Source organism: Zophobas morio, unplaced genomic scaffold (assembly GCF_036711695.1).
Source record: "Zophobas morio isolate AGI-343-1 ecotype UQ-CSIRO unplaced genomic scaffold, CSIRO_AGI_Zmor_V1 ptg000046l, whole genome shotgun sequence".
NCBI classification, from domain to species: domain Eukaryota; kingdom Metazoa; phylum Arthropoda; class Insecta; order Coleoptera; family Tenebrionidae; genus Zophobas; species Zophobas morio.
Genome location: NW_026972151.1, coordinates 5,716,820 through 5,729,917, shown reverse-complemented (window position 1 = coordinate 5,729,917; position 13,098 = coordinate 5,716,820).

Genomic DNA, 13,098 nt, shown 5'->3' with positions numbered 1-13,098 from the left:
CCTAGAAGACGAAGAAATAGGTCTCCCATTTCCGTCTGTCTGTCCGTCTGTCCGTCTGTCCGTCCGTCTGTTCGTCTGCCGTCCCGGATTTTTATAGACAGATAATCTCCGAAAGTACTCGACCGATTGTTGTGAAATTTTGTACTTATATTAAGAATATCATGTAGATGGTAAAACGCTAACCAAAATTTGTCTAATCATCCCCACCACTAATGCGATGACGTCACTTCAAAATTGTACATAGTAAATGGGTTTTCAATTGTATAAAATAACATAGTCCTACACATGTAGTTTACAACTCTGAATCGACTTTTCACCCGAAACGTCCAGATTTTTGGAAAAAAAATCAAAATTATAAAACAACATTTTGAAATTTAATTTTTAATCTGCTAACCAGAATGCTTTGAAATGTTGCAGATGTTTTAAGGCTATAAAGAGCATCATAAATCTTTAGTCAAAAAATATTTGCTTATCCCCTCCAAAAACTTGATGACGTCAGCTCAAAAGTTTGTGGAATAAATCATATCTAAAATGTACAAAATATGATGAGTCTGTACTTGTGATCTATCACTCCATTCATATTTTTTGGATTTGCATATACAGGGTGACTCAAAAAAATTAATGAATGCGTAAATTTATTTTACTGATTTACTCAGAAACTACAAAACCGAATGCTTTGAAATCTTGCAGATGTTTTAAGGTTATAAAGAGCATCATAAATGTTTAGTCAAAATATATTTGCTAATCCCGTCCAAAAAATTGATGACGTCAGCTCGAAAGTTTGCCGAATAAATCCTATCTAAACTGTAAAAATATGATGAGTCTGTACTTGTAATTTATCACTCCATTCATATTTTTTGGATTTGCATATACAGGGTGATTCAAGAAAATAAATGAAAGCGTAAATTTATTTTACTGATTTACTCAGGAACTACAAAACCGAATGCTTCGAAATCTTGAAGATATTTTAAAATTATCATAAGCATGGTAAATTTTTGATCAAAATGTATTTGGTCGTCCCCCCCTAAAAAATTTATGACGTCACCACAAAATTTTGCTGAATAAATCCTATCTAAAATGTACAAAATATGGTGAGTCTCTTCTTGTGATTTATCATTCCATTCAAATTTTTTCGATTTGCATATGCAGGGTGACTCAAAAAAATTAATGAATGCGTAAATTTACTTTATTGATTTAATCAGGAACTACAAAACCGAATGCTTTGAAATCTTGCAGATGTTTTAAGGTTATAAAGAGCATAATAAATATTTAGTCAAAATATATTTGGTTATCTTCTACAAAAAACTGATGACGTCAGCTCAAAAGTTTGCCTAATAAATCGTATCTAAAATGTACAAAATATGATGAGTCTGTACTTGTAATTTATCATTCCATTCATATTTTTTGAATTTGCATATACCGGGTGACTCAAAAAAAAATGAAATCTACTGCGAAAAAAAAACATAATAGACATGCGGCGTGGGTTCGTTGGATTCGTTCCCAATGCACATAATCACCGAAAGATGGTCGGAGTGGAGCTCGTCGACCACAGTAACGTCAATTACGTGGCGGAGATTTTTGACGAGCGCAATGTCCAGGACGTCCCTTGATGAATACGGTCCAGATCGGTCGTAGAAGGTCGGTTTCCCTGTGGAGATAAAATCCACATCGGCGCTGCTCTGGAGCAAAGTTTGGAGTCGCCTTAAAGTTCGGATTGCCTTGTCTGCTGTGCCATTCCTCGTGTTTGGCGTTGAAGTCGCCAGCTGCGATGTGAGGCCTGAGATGTCGTCAATCTGTGGCGCAGTGAGGCGCAGAAGCCCTTTTGCAGTCTCAACAGTCACCGCCGTGGCCTGGAGCTGACGGAAATCTGGAACATAAGAAGCAGAGTGTTTAATCTCGTTTCTTACGTAGATGGTAGGTCCTCCTACTTCTCCGTCACGGCGGTCCGTTCGGTGCAGAGTGAATCCCGGTATCTTGGGATCTCTCTGTCCCGGCTGAAGCCAGGTTTCACAGATGAGGACGGCCTCTAGCTTGTGGGCATTCATGAACTCCTCGGTCTCATAACGTCCACACTGGAGACTGCGATCTGAAAAGAATTCAAAATCAATTGGTCACTACCCATTTAATTTAGACGGAGGGAAGCAACGCCATCAGCTTATTTGCTATGAATTTGCGGTCCTTGGCGGCGGCGATGCCGTGAAGGAGCTGAGTTTGTTGCGCCTTAAGATCGGCCTGTTGGCAAGCCGTCAGGAAAACCTTTTTGGGGGAGGTGCCTTTTTCGGAAACTTAAGGCATCCTTTGCAGTTGGCCGTGTGAGGTCCACCACAGTTTGCGCACTTTGCGGGTTTGGAGCGCTGGCGCTGTTTGCCGCACTCGCTGGTCTGATGAGCGACACCGCACTTGAGACAGCGGTGCTCCGCGGTGCAGTGGCGCTGGGAATGGTCGAAGCGCCGGAAGCGGTGGCACTGCGATGCTTCTTTGGATTTGTACGGCTTCTCTGCCTTGACGGAGAGGCCACAGAGTGTTTTTAGCTCGAATATTTGAGCTTTTTTGTCCAGCGCAACTTCAGCAAGAACCGCCGGTTCATTCTGCTAACTTGGAGTGACTGGAAACCCAGATATTGTAGGTCTTCCTACTAGAGATGCCGATGGAGATATCCCGAATCACCACTCTCAGAGTTTTCTCCGCTGGGAGTGCGAATGTGTGGTATGGGGCTTTTATTTGTTCCAGGAGTCTTGTGAGACTCCTAAAATAGTCGATGGTGATGGGTTTGATTCGAATTCTATCAGTTGAATTTTTCGCTCTGGAAAAGCGAATTGATTTCTCTCTCATTCTGGACGAGACTTCTGGCCACCTTTTGCTGTGACGGAGGACGATGAGGGGAATTCTGCTCTTGGGGGGGAGCAGATGCCGCGAGTCTCCGCTCTGACCGCCCTTTTATCCATGCGGTCGTTACTTGCATATCTCAGCGCCCGATTGGCCATGGCACGCGGTAGAGCTGAATCCAGGCTTATACTTTAGAAATAGAACAGGGACTCAAAACTTCCCATCCAGGAGTCGTTCAGGGTGACTGACTAATTATTAAATCACGGTATTTGGCCAGATATTCTTGCTTACAGGCGGTTACAGAATACACTTACTTTTCGTTTACGAAGTCCCATTGTGATAACAAGACATAACGATGAAAGTGTCTTGTTCAACAGAATAAACCATTTTCACAGTCTTCACTTCCTAGCACAAAAACAAAAATTTCGTACGCAATGACCAAGAGTTCTGAAAATGACTGTTTTGTTGTTTTGAGCTTGGATCAACGAGAATTACTGTAATTCGCACTTGAAAAAGATTAAAACAATAAAAACGACGACTTTAAATGACAGGTTACAACTGATATTAGACATTAATGTGAGAAGTGAGAACTGTCATAATGATGCATAATCATAAATAAGCGGGATTTTTGAAATCCATGGCCAACTACGCCCTTAGAATCATGTATAAAAGCCCTGTTTAAGTGACAGTTTGAGGAGCGAACCAACAAGCGTGACACACTCTCACTCACTGAACAAAAAAAAATATATATAAAATAGGAGAGTTAAAATTGCCAAAAGTGTAATGAATCTAGAAATTTACGAGTGGTAATTAATCATTGTTTGTCTCTTGTCCCACATATATCGAACAAATGCTTAATAGTTCTCTAACAATCTAATTGTAGGGTTTATTTTACGAAATGGAACTGATTTTAAAGATATATTTAGTATCAAAATATTATTTTATGGTTTAGTGAGAACCAAACTCGAATATTCTTGCACAATTTGGATCTCTCATTAGTCATTATTAAGATTATATTAACCTGTGCAACGGCTTGCTTGTCTTGGCATCATGGAGGCTATGCACTACACCCTCACAGCCTCCCCAGATATCCTCCCTGTAGTTTTGTTAAAAGCGAAACAGTATTGAGTGTCTTAAGGACTTCAAAGACAAAACACTTGAAACCACGAGAGATGGTGGTAGGTCAGATTAAGAACCTGTGGACTAATTCGAACAAAATCGATGACAATGCCATCGGATCTATGACCAGTTGAGTTTGACTTCGAGTCTACTTTTGAAGTGTCGCTAATGCTCCACCAAGAGATCGCTTAAATGTGCATTCGCTTCGTGTACAGACGGGTCAAAATGGGACAAAGGGAGTGGATAGCATTGTAGGGGAGTAAATGCAGGATCTCTGCATTCTTAGGTAACACTTCAATGATTCTACAAACCGAAATTTCTACTTTGCACACAAAAGTGCTTGCTTTAGAGGCACCTTTATTCTGAATGAAACGTCTGGGACTATAAACAATCTCTCAATTAACTGACAAGCAAAAATAGCATTTGTCTGTGTTGCGTGCGGGATATAAGAGAAAAAAAAAGTTATATTTATCAAAAGTAGTTTAATCTTTCAAATAGTAACTTGTGTCTATTTTCTTATTGTTTGGATTTTTTCCGTAGATTCCCAAAGTTAATCGCATTTCGAAAGCGTCAATCCACTGGCTACAAACCTAAGAAATCAAAAATCATGCCAAGAGAGGAAGTTCGAAGATTTCTGGAAACAGCACCAGACGAGACCTTTCTACTATTGAAAGTAAGGAGAAAATAGTTTTATTAGATTAATGTTGATATTTGGCTTTCCTTTCATTTAAGGCAGTGTTAATTGTGGATATGCCTGGAGCTTGTCGGCACAATGGATTAGCCCAAAGAACAATTAAAGATCTTGATGATAGAGATTCTATGGTCGTAATCACAATACCAAACATGAAAACACAGAAGCGTAGGGTGTTTGCCATTTCAGATGATGATGGAAGCAATTGTTTACCTTTATCTCGAAAGTATATGCTGTTAAGAAACAAACATAGCCACATATCACGTTTGTTCTTGAATTACCGGAATTATAAATGTAATACACAGCCTCTAGTAGTCCACACCATAGCTTCCAAACCTCAGAAAGTCGCAAAATTTCTAAATTTGGCGAACCCTGCATTGTTCACAGGCCACTGTTACCGTGGAACGTCTGCTTCACTTTTGGTAGACAGCGGAAGCGACCTTGTAGCCCTAAAACGTCATGGGGGGGTGGAAGTCGTCGACGGTTACAGAGGGCTACATCGAGGACTCAATGAATACCAAAATCGAATCTTCGGAAAGAATCTTGGGAGGAGGGCTGCAAACTACCTCATCATCTTCAAGTACATGTGGTTCTTCTGCTACATTAGCTAACAGTACTTTTATTGAGGCCAATGTTTCAGCTAATTAAATTTTGCATGTATCCAATTTGTCGTCTAAGTCTGTTCCATGTATTCATTTTAACAATGTATCAGGAGGTACGTTCTACTTCTGTGATCCTCCAAAGAAGTAGAAACGCTTCATTTGAATAAATATTATTGTAGTAGTTGTTTTGTTTAATTATAATTTGTATCATTACATTAGGGTTCTAGGCCGCTAAAATTAAATCTTAGGGGACTCGGCCGCTAAAATTCAACTTATCGATCTATCCATGGTAACATAAATTGACATTTAGCAATATGGTATGCGATAAAAAAAATTAAAAACTACTAAGAGCGGTAAAGGTTGTCTTAATACTACAAAGCAAGTAAATAATTTAAACAACGGAATTTTTTATAACTAAAACCAACGTTTGTTGGCAGCCAATTGACATGTGCGAAAAGTAAAAATAATTTAAGATTTACTTTATTTCAACAATTCTTCCATCATCATACATTATATTCTACTTTATACAAGCCATAATTACGGATTACTTAATTTCCATATGTGTTAAAAAATAGTTTTAACTTATCGTTAAAAATAATCGCGAAATTATTAGCATCTATTATCCAAAACCTACGCACTTGTAATTAGTTAACAGGATCTTTGCTCAAGCGCTTTCAAAATTTTAAAATAGATTGTCTGTAAATTTTCATTACTGATGTTTTGCGTGATTTTTTTTCGTATATGATTGACAGATTCTTCCACAGAACTTTGGTAGATATCTTTCAGATTTAGTTCTTCAAATAAGTTTAAAACTGTTGTTATTGCTTCAGGATCTTTGGAACCATAACACTGTTTCAACGTTTCTATCTGGTAATGATTTGCTTTTTTCATTGCCATTACAGCCAGCCATGTGCATTTACCTTCTTGAATGTCTGTTCCCTTTTTACCACTTTTCTCTGGGTTACCATAACAGTCTATGAAGTCATCCTGACAAATACAACTGTCTTTAGAAAGAATTGAAGAAATATTTTCATATATTACATGTGGCATAGCTTCGCAAACTGTCTGTACAACTTACCTGCACTTGATACAGAAATGTCAAATCTTTAGACAAATCTTCCGACTTTCTGTGGAGTTCCAGGTCGTATATGTTTGCCATATACAAGGCTAAAGCTATTGGTAAATAAAAAGTGTAAAACCCAGTTTTGTATTCAGCGATACGTTTAAACCTGTCCATCGTGAAAAGTTGTAGTTGGGGTTTACCATCCTTGACAGACAGGCAATACGCTACTTCTCCCAAACCAGTTCTCATAGTAATGTCATGGAACAACAGCATCGAGGGTAGATAACAGTGATGATTTCTAAAATATTTTCTGAGTAATATGTAAGTTCCTTGTTCAAGAAGCAGTGCATCATTAGTTGCTTTGAAGCCGATATTTTTTTTTCTGTGCCAGCAGAGGGAGCCCCGTCGAATTACCCCTTCGTCAATGATGTCGTCAACTATAAGAGAACCTGCTTGTAGCTAAAAAGAAATCATTTCAATGTTATTACTTCAGTCTGTATTGATTTACAAGGCACAGATTTTAGGCTAAAGGAACTGTTTTCATTTTTTAAGACACGTTAACGAAGTTTGGATATAAATAACTTTTGAGCGGAATAGAATAATATGAGCATCATTTCTTTTCGGCTAAATTGTCGAAAATCTATCTTAACTGTTTATCGCTTCGTTACTTTTCACACTCTGTTCTTACATAAAACATCACCTGGCGAGTAACAGATCGGCCAAAAGTCCTATTTAAGAGGAAGCAAAATGCGATAAAACCTGATTTGAATTTTGATTTTTGATTTCTTCGTATAAATTTTTACAGATTTCAGAATAGAAAATCATTAATAAAATAGTAGGAGTATTACACTAACTACACTAGTTGGAGCAGAATGTGGCGTCGAATGCGATTCATTTTTGTTCAAACAATCGCCCTCTTATAAAATTACAATAAAAAAAAGCTAACATTAAAAGTTAACAGCTACGCTATGCTCTCCAAGAATCTGCGTGCTTCCGATTCTGGATTTTCTTCTCCGTATTCCCAAATAGCGGAGGCAAAGAACAACGAAGAATTTTCGTTGTTCCGGGTTGTAATAACCAAATAAACTCGACTTACCATTTCCAAAGCCCAAGCCATGATCATTGCTAATCTGCGATTTTCCGGTGTAACATTCTCTGGTTTTTCAAGAACTTCGTAAGCTATGAATGTAATGAAAGCCCTCAATTTTTTACCAAAGGGGGCGAGATAACGAACAAGTTCGTCGTAGCGTACATTTGCATCAGCAAGATCTGGGTCTGTATTTTCATTCAATAAGTCGCTCACGACCACAGGAAACAAATCCAAAAACTCTTTGTATTTCTCCGCGTTAACTAAAAATTTACTGTTCCATGCAGTTCCTGGTTGAGACGAAATTCTAAAAATGCATGCATGTATTTAAACAATTATGAGCAGTAAACTCTTCATATTTAGGATTTTTTTAAGGTCAGCTTCAAAGTTTTAACCATAGAAGCTTAAATTAAAAGTGTATAAACACCAACTTTGCTATGACCTGAAGTAGAGAATTAGTCGGATGGCCAGAATTATTCGAAAATAATTAAAATTTGATAAGGCGGTATATTTATTTATGAGCAAAAACAAAAACGTTGGTATTTTACGTTTTTATTCTAAGCATTTATTAATTTTTTACCTATCTAAGCTTATTGCATTTGATGTCTTCATTGAATTTTGATTTATATTTAACCAACGGGTTTGTGTTGCAGCTACTTGCCGTGTGCATAATTTCCAAAACTGCATCTTATTTTTATTAAAAATGGTATTTATTTGCAAAATCATCACGACACGTAATAGTTTGAATGATATTGATTTGACACTTAAACACAACTAAGTGTTTACTTCATTTTAAATCGATTTAATACATAGATCTCGATGAATTACTTTAATAATTAAGGTATTCAACATAGTAATAGAAATACTAATTAAAAATATTCCAGTAATAGTACATTATGGAACTAGTGGATGAAGTTGAATTTCAACGGCGAGAGTGATTTTTTCACACGAGCGAGTGCAACGAGCGAGTGCGAAAAAGAAACTCGAGCCGTTGAAATTTCTTCATCCGCGAGTTGCATATACTATTTTTTCTAAGAAATTAGGAAATAAATGTTTGTTTATGGTAGGTATTTTATTTTTGAAATACATTAACTGTAATAGAACAATTTGTGCAATTATCACCAATAATATTTACACTTTTATCGTAAGTATTATTTGAACTTGTATCTTTGTTTAAACTTAGTTGGCTGCTTCCTGTATCAATAACTGCACTTGTATCAGATTCGAAAATGCCGCATTGGCAGCATTCAAAATTTCTTCAGAAACTTCGTCAGTCTCACTCATGTTCATTGTTTTCACTTGTGTAAACTAGCAGTATTAAACGTCAAACACTAACGGGTCGTCCAGCCTAGGCGTCATGATTTTCGAAGCGCGCGAAGCGGACGGTGCGGTCGGTGCAGGCGATACGCGACACGTTTCGCTAGCTGCGAAACGCTCAGGCTGGACGACCCGTTAAAATCGTAGACGGCCGAGTATTTTTCCACTAGAGGGTGAAATGAAATTTCATCCACTGCCAGCGATGGGAAAATGACAAACTTCAACCTTAATGAGTAGAAAAACATGTTTATTCAAACGTATACAGGTTTTTAAACTGCAACCTTCAAATATCTCGAAATATAAGAGCTCTGCAAAAAAATGTCCACAATCAAAATTTAATCATGCCGCGGCTCCCTTCTCCTTGCAAGTGGGGCAGGGGTTAACTTTGAAACCTCAAATGGGAACTGCTATTTTTTATTCCAGATTCGAAGTCTATGGCAAAAAAGTGATTTGTGTGAAACATTTTTTTCGAGTCGTGATAGATGGCGCTGAAACGACGAAATACAAATTTTTCGATTTCTTCTCGTGAGAACCTATACATACGATTCTGGAATACGTTGGCAATAAAAAATACTAGGTTTTATGTAAATACTCGAAATTCGAATAAGTTGGAAATTGGTACCTGTAGAAATGTAAATGGCTGGCAAATAACCTACTTTTAGGGTAACCCAGGAAATGCCCAGGAACAACGATGTGGGCGGGTGCTTAATTTACATAAGTCCTCTCACCACATCATCTTTCAAATAAGTAAGTGCTTAAAATATTGCTGAATTTCGGCACAAGAATTTCTGATTTGCGCACTTATACTCTAATGTGTTGTTGGTTCTTGTTTGTAAAGTTTGTGTTTGAGATAGCTCCACAAAATAAAATCTGGCGAACTAAGATCTGGTAATCTGGCAGGCCAATTTACCGGACCAGCTCTACCGATGCAGTGACTATTGAAATCATGATGTAGAAGTATTTTGCATACTACGATCCAATGGTGTTCTGGACAACCATCGTGTTGAAACTAAATGTTCAGACTTCTAAGCTCCAGATTTCTAGTAATGTTGGCAGTTCATTTTCCACAATGTCTCGGTACATTTCACCATTCAAGTTGCCTTCAATAATGAGGCGACTCAATTTTGATTATTATAATGAAAACGTAGTATTTTTTTGTACAATTGTATGGTTCTCTGTAGGAGATATCGAAAAAATTGAATTTTGTTTATTACAGGGTAATCTGTCATAAATCTAAAAAAACGTTTTAGACAAACCCTGTAATAAAAATTCGGGGTTCCTATTTACGATTTCAAAGTTACCCCCCGCTCCATCTATAAGGAGGGAGGGAGAAGGACTAGTTTTTTACACCAAAGTATTTCACCCATGGAATTATTAAATTTTGAATCTAGACTTTTTTATAAGGTGCTTATTTTTCGAGATATTTGAGTTTCAGGATAAAAAAATCACCCTGCATAGTGCAACAATAATAATTATCATCATTTATTTCCAACGAGCTTACACGCAATAACAGGAAATTCTAACAACTTAAAAAAAGTAATACACGTGCGTATACTATAAAATAACAATGTTACAATGAACGGTAGTTAAAATCGGCATGGGTAAAACTCAACAATTTATTTCACAGTAATACAAAATTACACGACTATCTATACAGCGATTATGTACACAATAATTCCGATTGGAATGGATTTGACTAAACTCAACTTCCCTTATTATCGTATTGGACTCCACGCGTTCCTGTAGACGGCCTCTAATTAAACCCATACTTCCTTTCTAGATAAATAATATACATCAAAGGGACCTTTTCTTTCTTTCTTTCATCAATTTTTTTTTGTTAGTATTACGCCATACTGTGAAGAGAATCAATAGCAAATTGTAATTTTACAGGAAATCGATGATCTGTTGGATAAATTGCATCCTTTTGGATTAATTAAATATGCACACCAGCAAAATTAATCAGGCCAGTAATAACTTACTTGACAAGGTCATCAGTCGAGCAGCTGAAGCGAAAGTAGGGGAAGCTAGACGTAGAGGTTCTTCTACTATGAGAAGATATGTTGTAACTGGGCCGAGGCTGGGCGGCGCAATCAAGTTGGTCTTAGACGCACTCACTGAATTTTTGGACCGATTGATAAGGATTAATTTTTAAACATGAGAATGGCATGAAGAATGAAAAGGAAATATTTCTCATAATTTTTCCACCGGAAACGACAAGCGAGAAGAGTGCATAACAATGTATTTGATTGGTCCGAGGGGTGGACAATAAGTGATGCCCATATTTGGTAATGGAATACATTCGTTTATGATGTTCGGGGAAGAAACTGTAAGGCAAAGAGATGTGATCGATGTGAACTGTCATTGAAGTGATTTGATTGGCTCGAGTAAGTATAGCTGTGCGAGGCTGTGAGAAGTAATAAATAGCTTTGGTGGTTGAGTTAATTATTATTGAATCTAACTCATGAGATTTAAGCATGAAATTTCCGTTCCGCCACACATTAATTATGGACATAGAATATTGGGAGTGTCGCCGTATTACTGCGTGCTTAATCCTGCAGAGCTGATATGGAACGATTCAAAAAGAAAATAAAACAGCAGATTTAGCGATAGTTATTGATGTGATCAGGCAGGAAGTGTCCGAAATTGGTCAAGACTTATGTATGAGGGAAGTGCATTGGACACGCAATTGAAATTGAAAATTTTTACGCATTATTAATTTCAATGATGATGGGACTAGCGACATTTTATGTGAGTTTTTTTTATTAATGACCTTTCCTTCTTCGGGGATTATAAAGCCATACCAAATCCCCTGCCTGGAATCCTACTGAGTTACCCTTAAGGTCGTAGCGTGTTTTCATTCTGTCACTCGCCACCCGGATCTTGTGGCGCACCGTTTCGTGAACGCTCAACAGCTTCTCCTTCAAGTCATCGACGTAATCTATGATCTCCTTTGGTTCTTCACTCGGAGAACCGAACAAGATATCACAAGGCAGACCAAGTTCTCTTCCGAAAACTATCCGCGCCGGTGTCTGACGCGTCGTGTCATGGACAGCTGATCGATAAGCCAGTAGGAACAGTGGAAAATGCCGATCCCAGTCTTTCTGATGATCGGCCACAACCTTCGTAAAGATGTTCTTCCATGGTACGATTGAACCGTTCTACTATTCCATCCGATTGCGGATGCAACGGGGTAGTCCGTGTCTTCCGTATCCCTAGTACTTCAGTAATCCTTTGGAATAGATTTGACTCGAAGTTTCTGCCTTGGTCCGAATAGAGTTCCATTTGGACCCCAAACCTGCTGATCCAGTTGTCAATCAGCGTTGTTGCAACCGTCGTGGCTTCTTGGTTCCGTATGGGATAAGCTTCGGGCCATTTCCTGAAGTAATCGCTGACGACCATTATGCACTTATTCCCGTCCTCGGTCACCGGAAAAGGACCTGCTATGTCCACTGCAATTCTTTCGAAAGGCGAACCGACGTTGCATTGTTGCATCGGCCCTCACACTCTAGTCCGTGGTCCCTTGACCGCCACACAGGTCGTACCTTGCACCAGCTCTCAACATCTTCTCGACAATGGACCCAGTAAAACCTCTCCCTAACTTTAGCAAGCGTCTTGTTGATTCCAAAATGAGCACCAGAACCACCGTTGTGCATTTCTCGAAGTACTTCCTTGGTTCTAATGGCCGGAACAACCAACTGCATGATGGTATGTTTTCCATCAGGACTCTCCCAAGCTCGCTTAAGCAATCCATTCTCAACACGTAGGGAGTCCCACTGAGCCCATAACGCCTTGAAAGAGGGTGACTCGTCTGATATCTCCGACCAAGCTGGTCGTTCTATCCCATTGTCTTTCCATTTGAGCAACGGCCCGATATTCACGTCCTCCTCTTGGTTTTTTCTAAGCTGGGCGGTAGTCTATTCTTCATCTTCCACAACTGCTGTCCTCCCACAGTTGAATGACGTTTCACGCTGCTCGATCTTGTCGCAGTATTTGCAGTTCTTATACGGTCTTCTCGACAAAGAGTTCGCATTATTGTGGAGCTTACCAGCCCTGTGTCGAATTTTGAAGTGATACTGTTGGAGTCGTTCAAGCCACTTGTCCTTTGGGATTTTTCATCTAAAGGAGCCATGTGAGGGCTGCGTGATCGGTTCTAATCAGGAATTCGCGTCCATAGAGATACTTATGGAAGTGTTCAACAGTCCTGACAATCGCCAGCAACTCCTTCCTCGTAGCCCAGTAGTTCTTCTCGGGTTTCGAAAGTACGCTGCTGAAGTACTCGATGACTTTTTCTTCCTTGTCCTGCACCTGTGACAATACAGCACCTATTCCGATATTGCTCGCGTCCGTGTCCAAGATGAACATTCCCGATGTTTGAGGATAGGACGGAACAGGA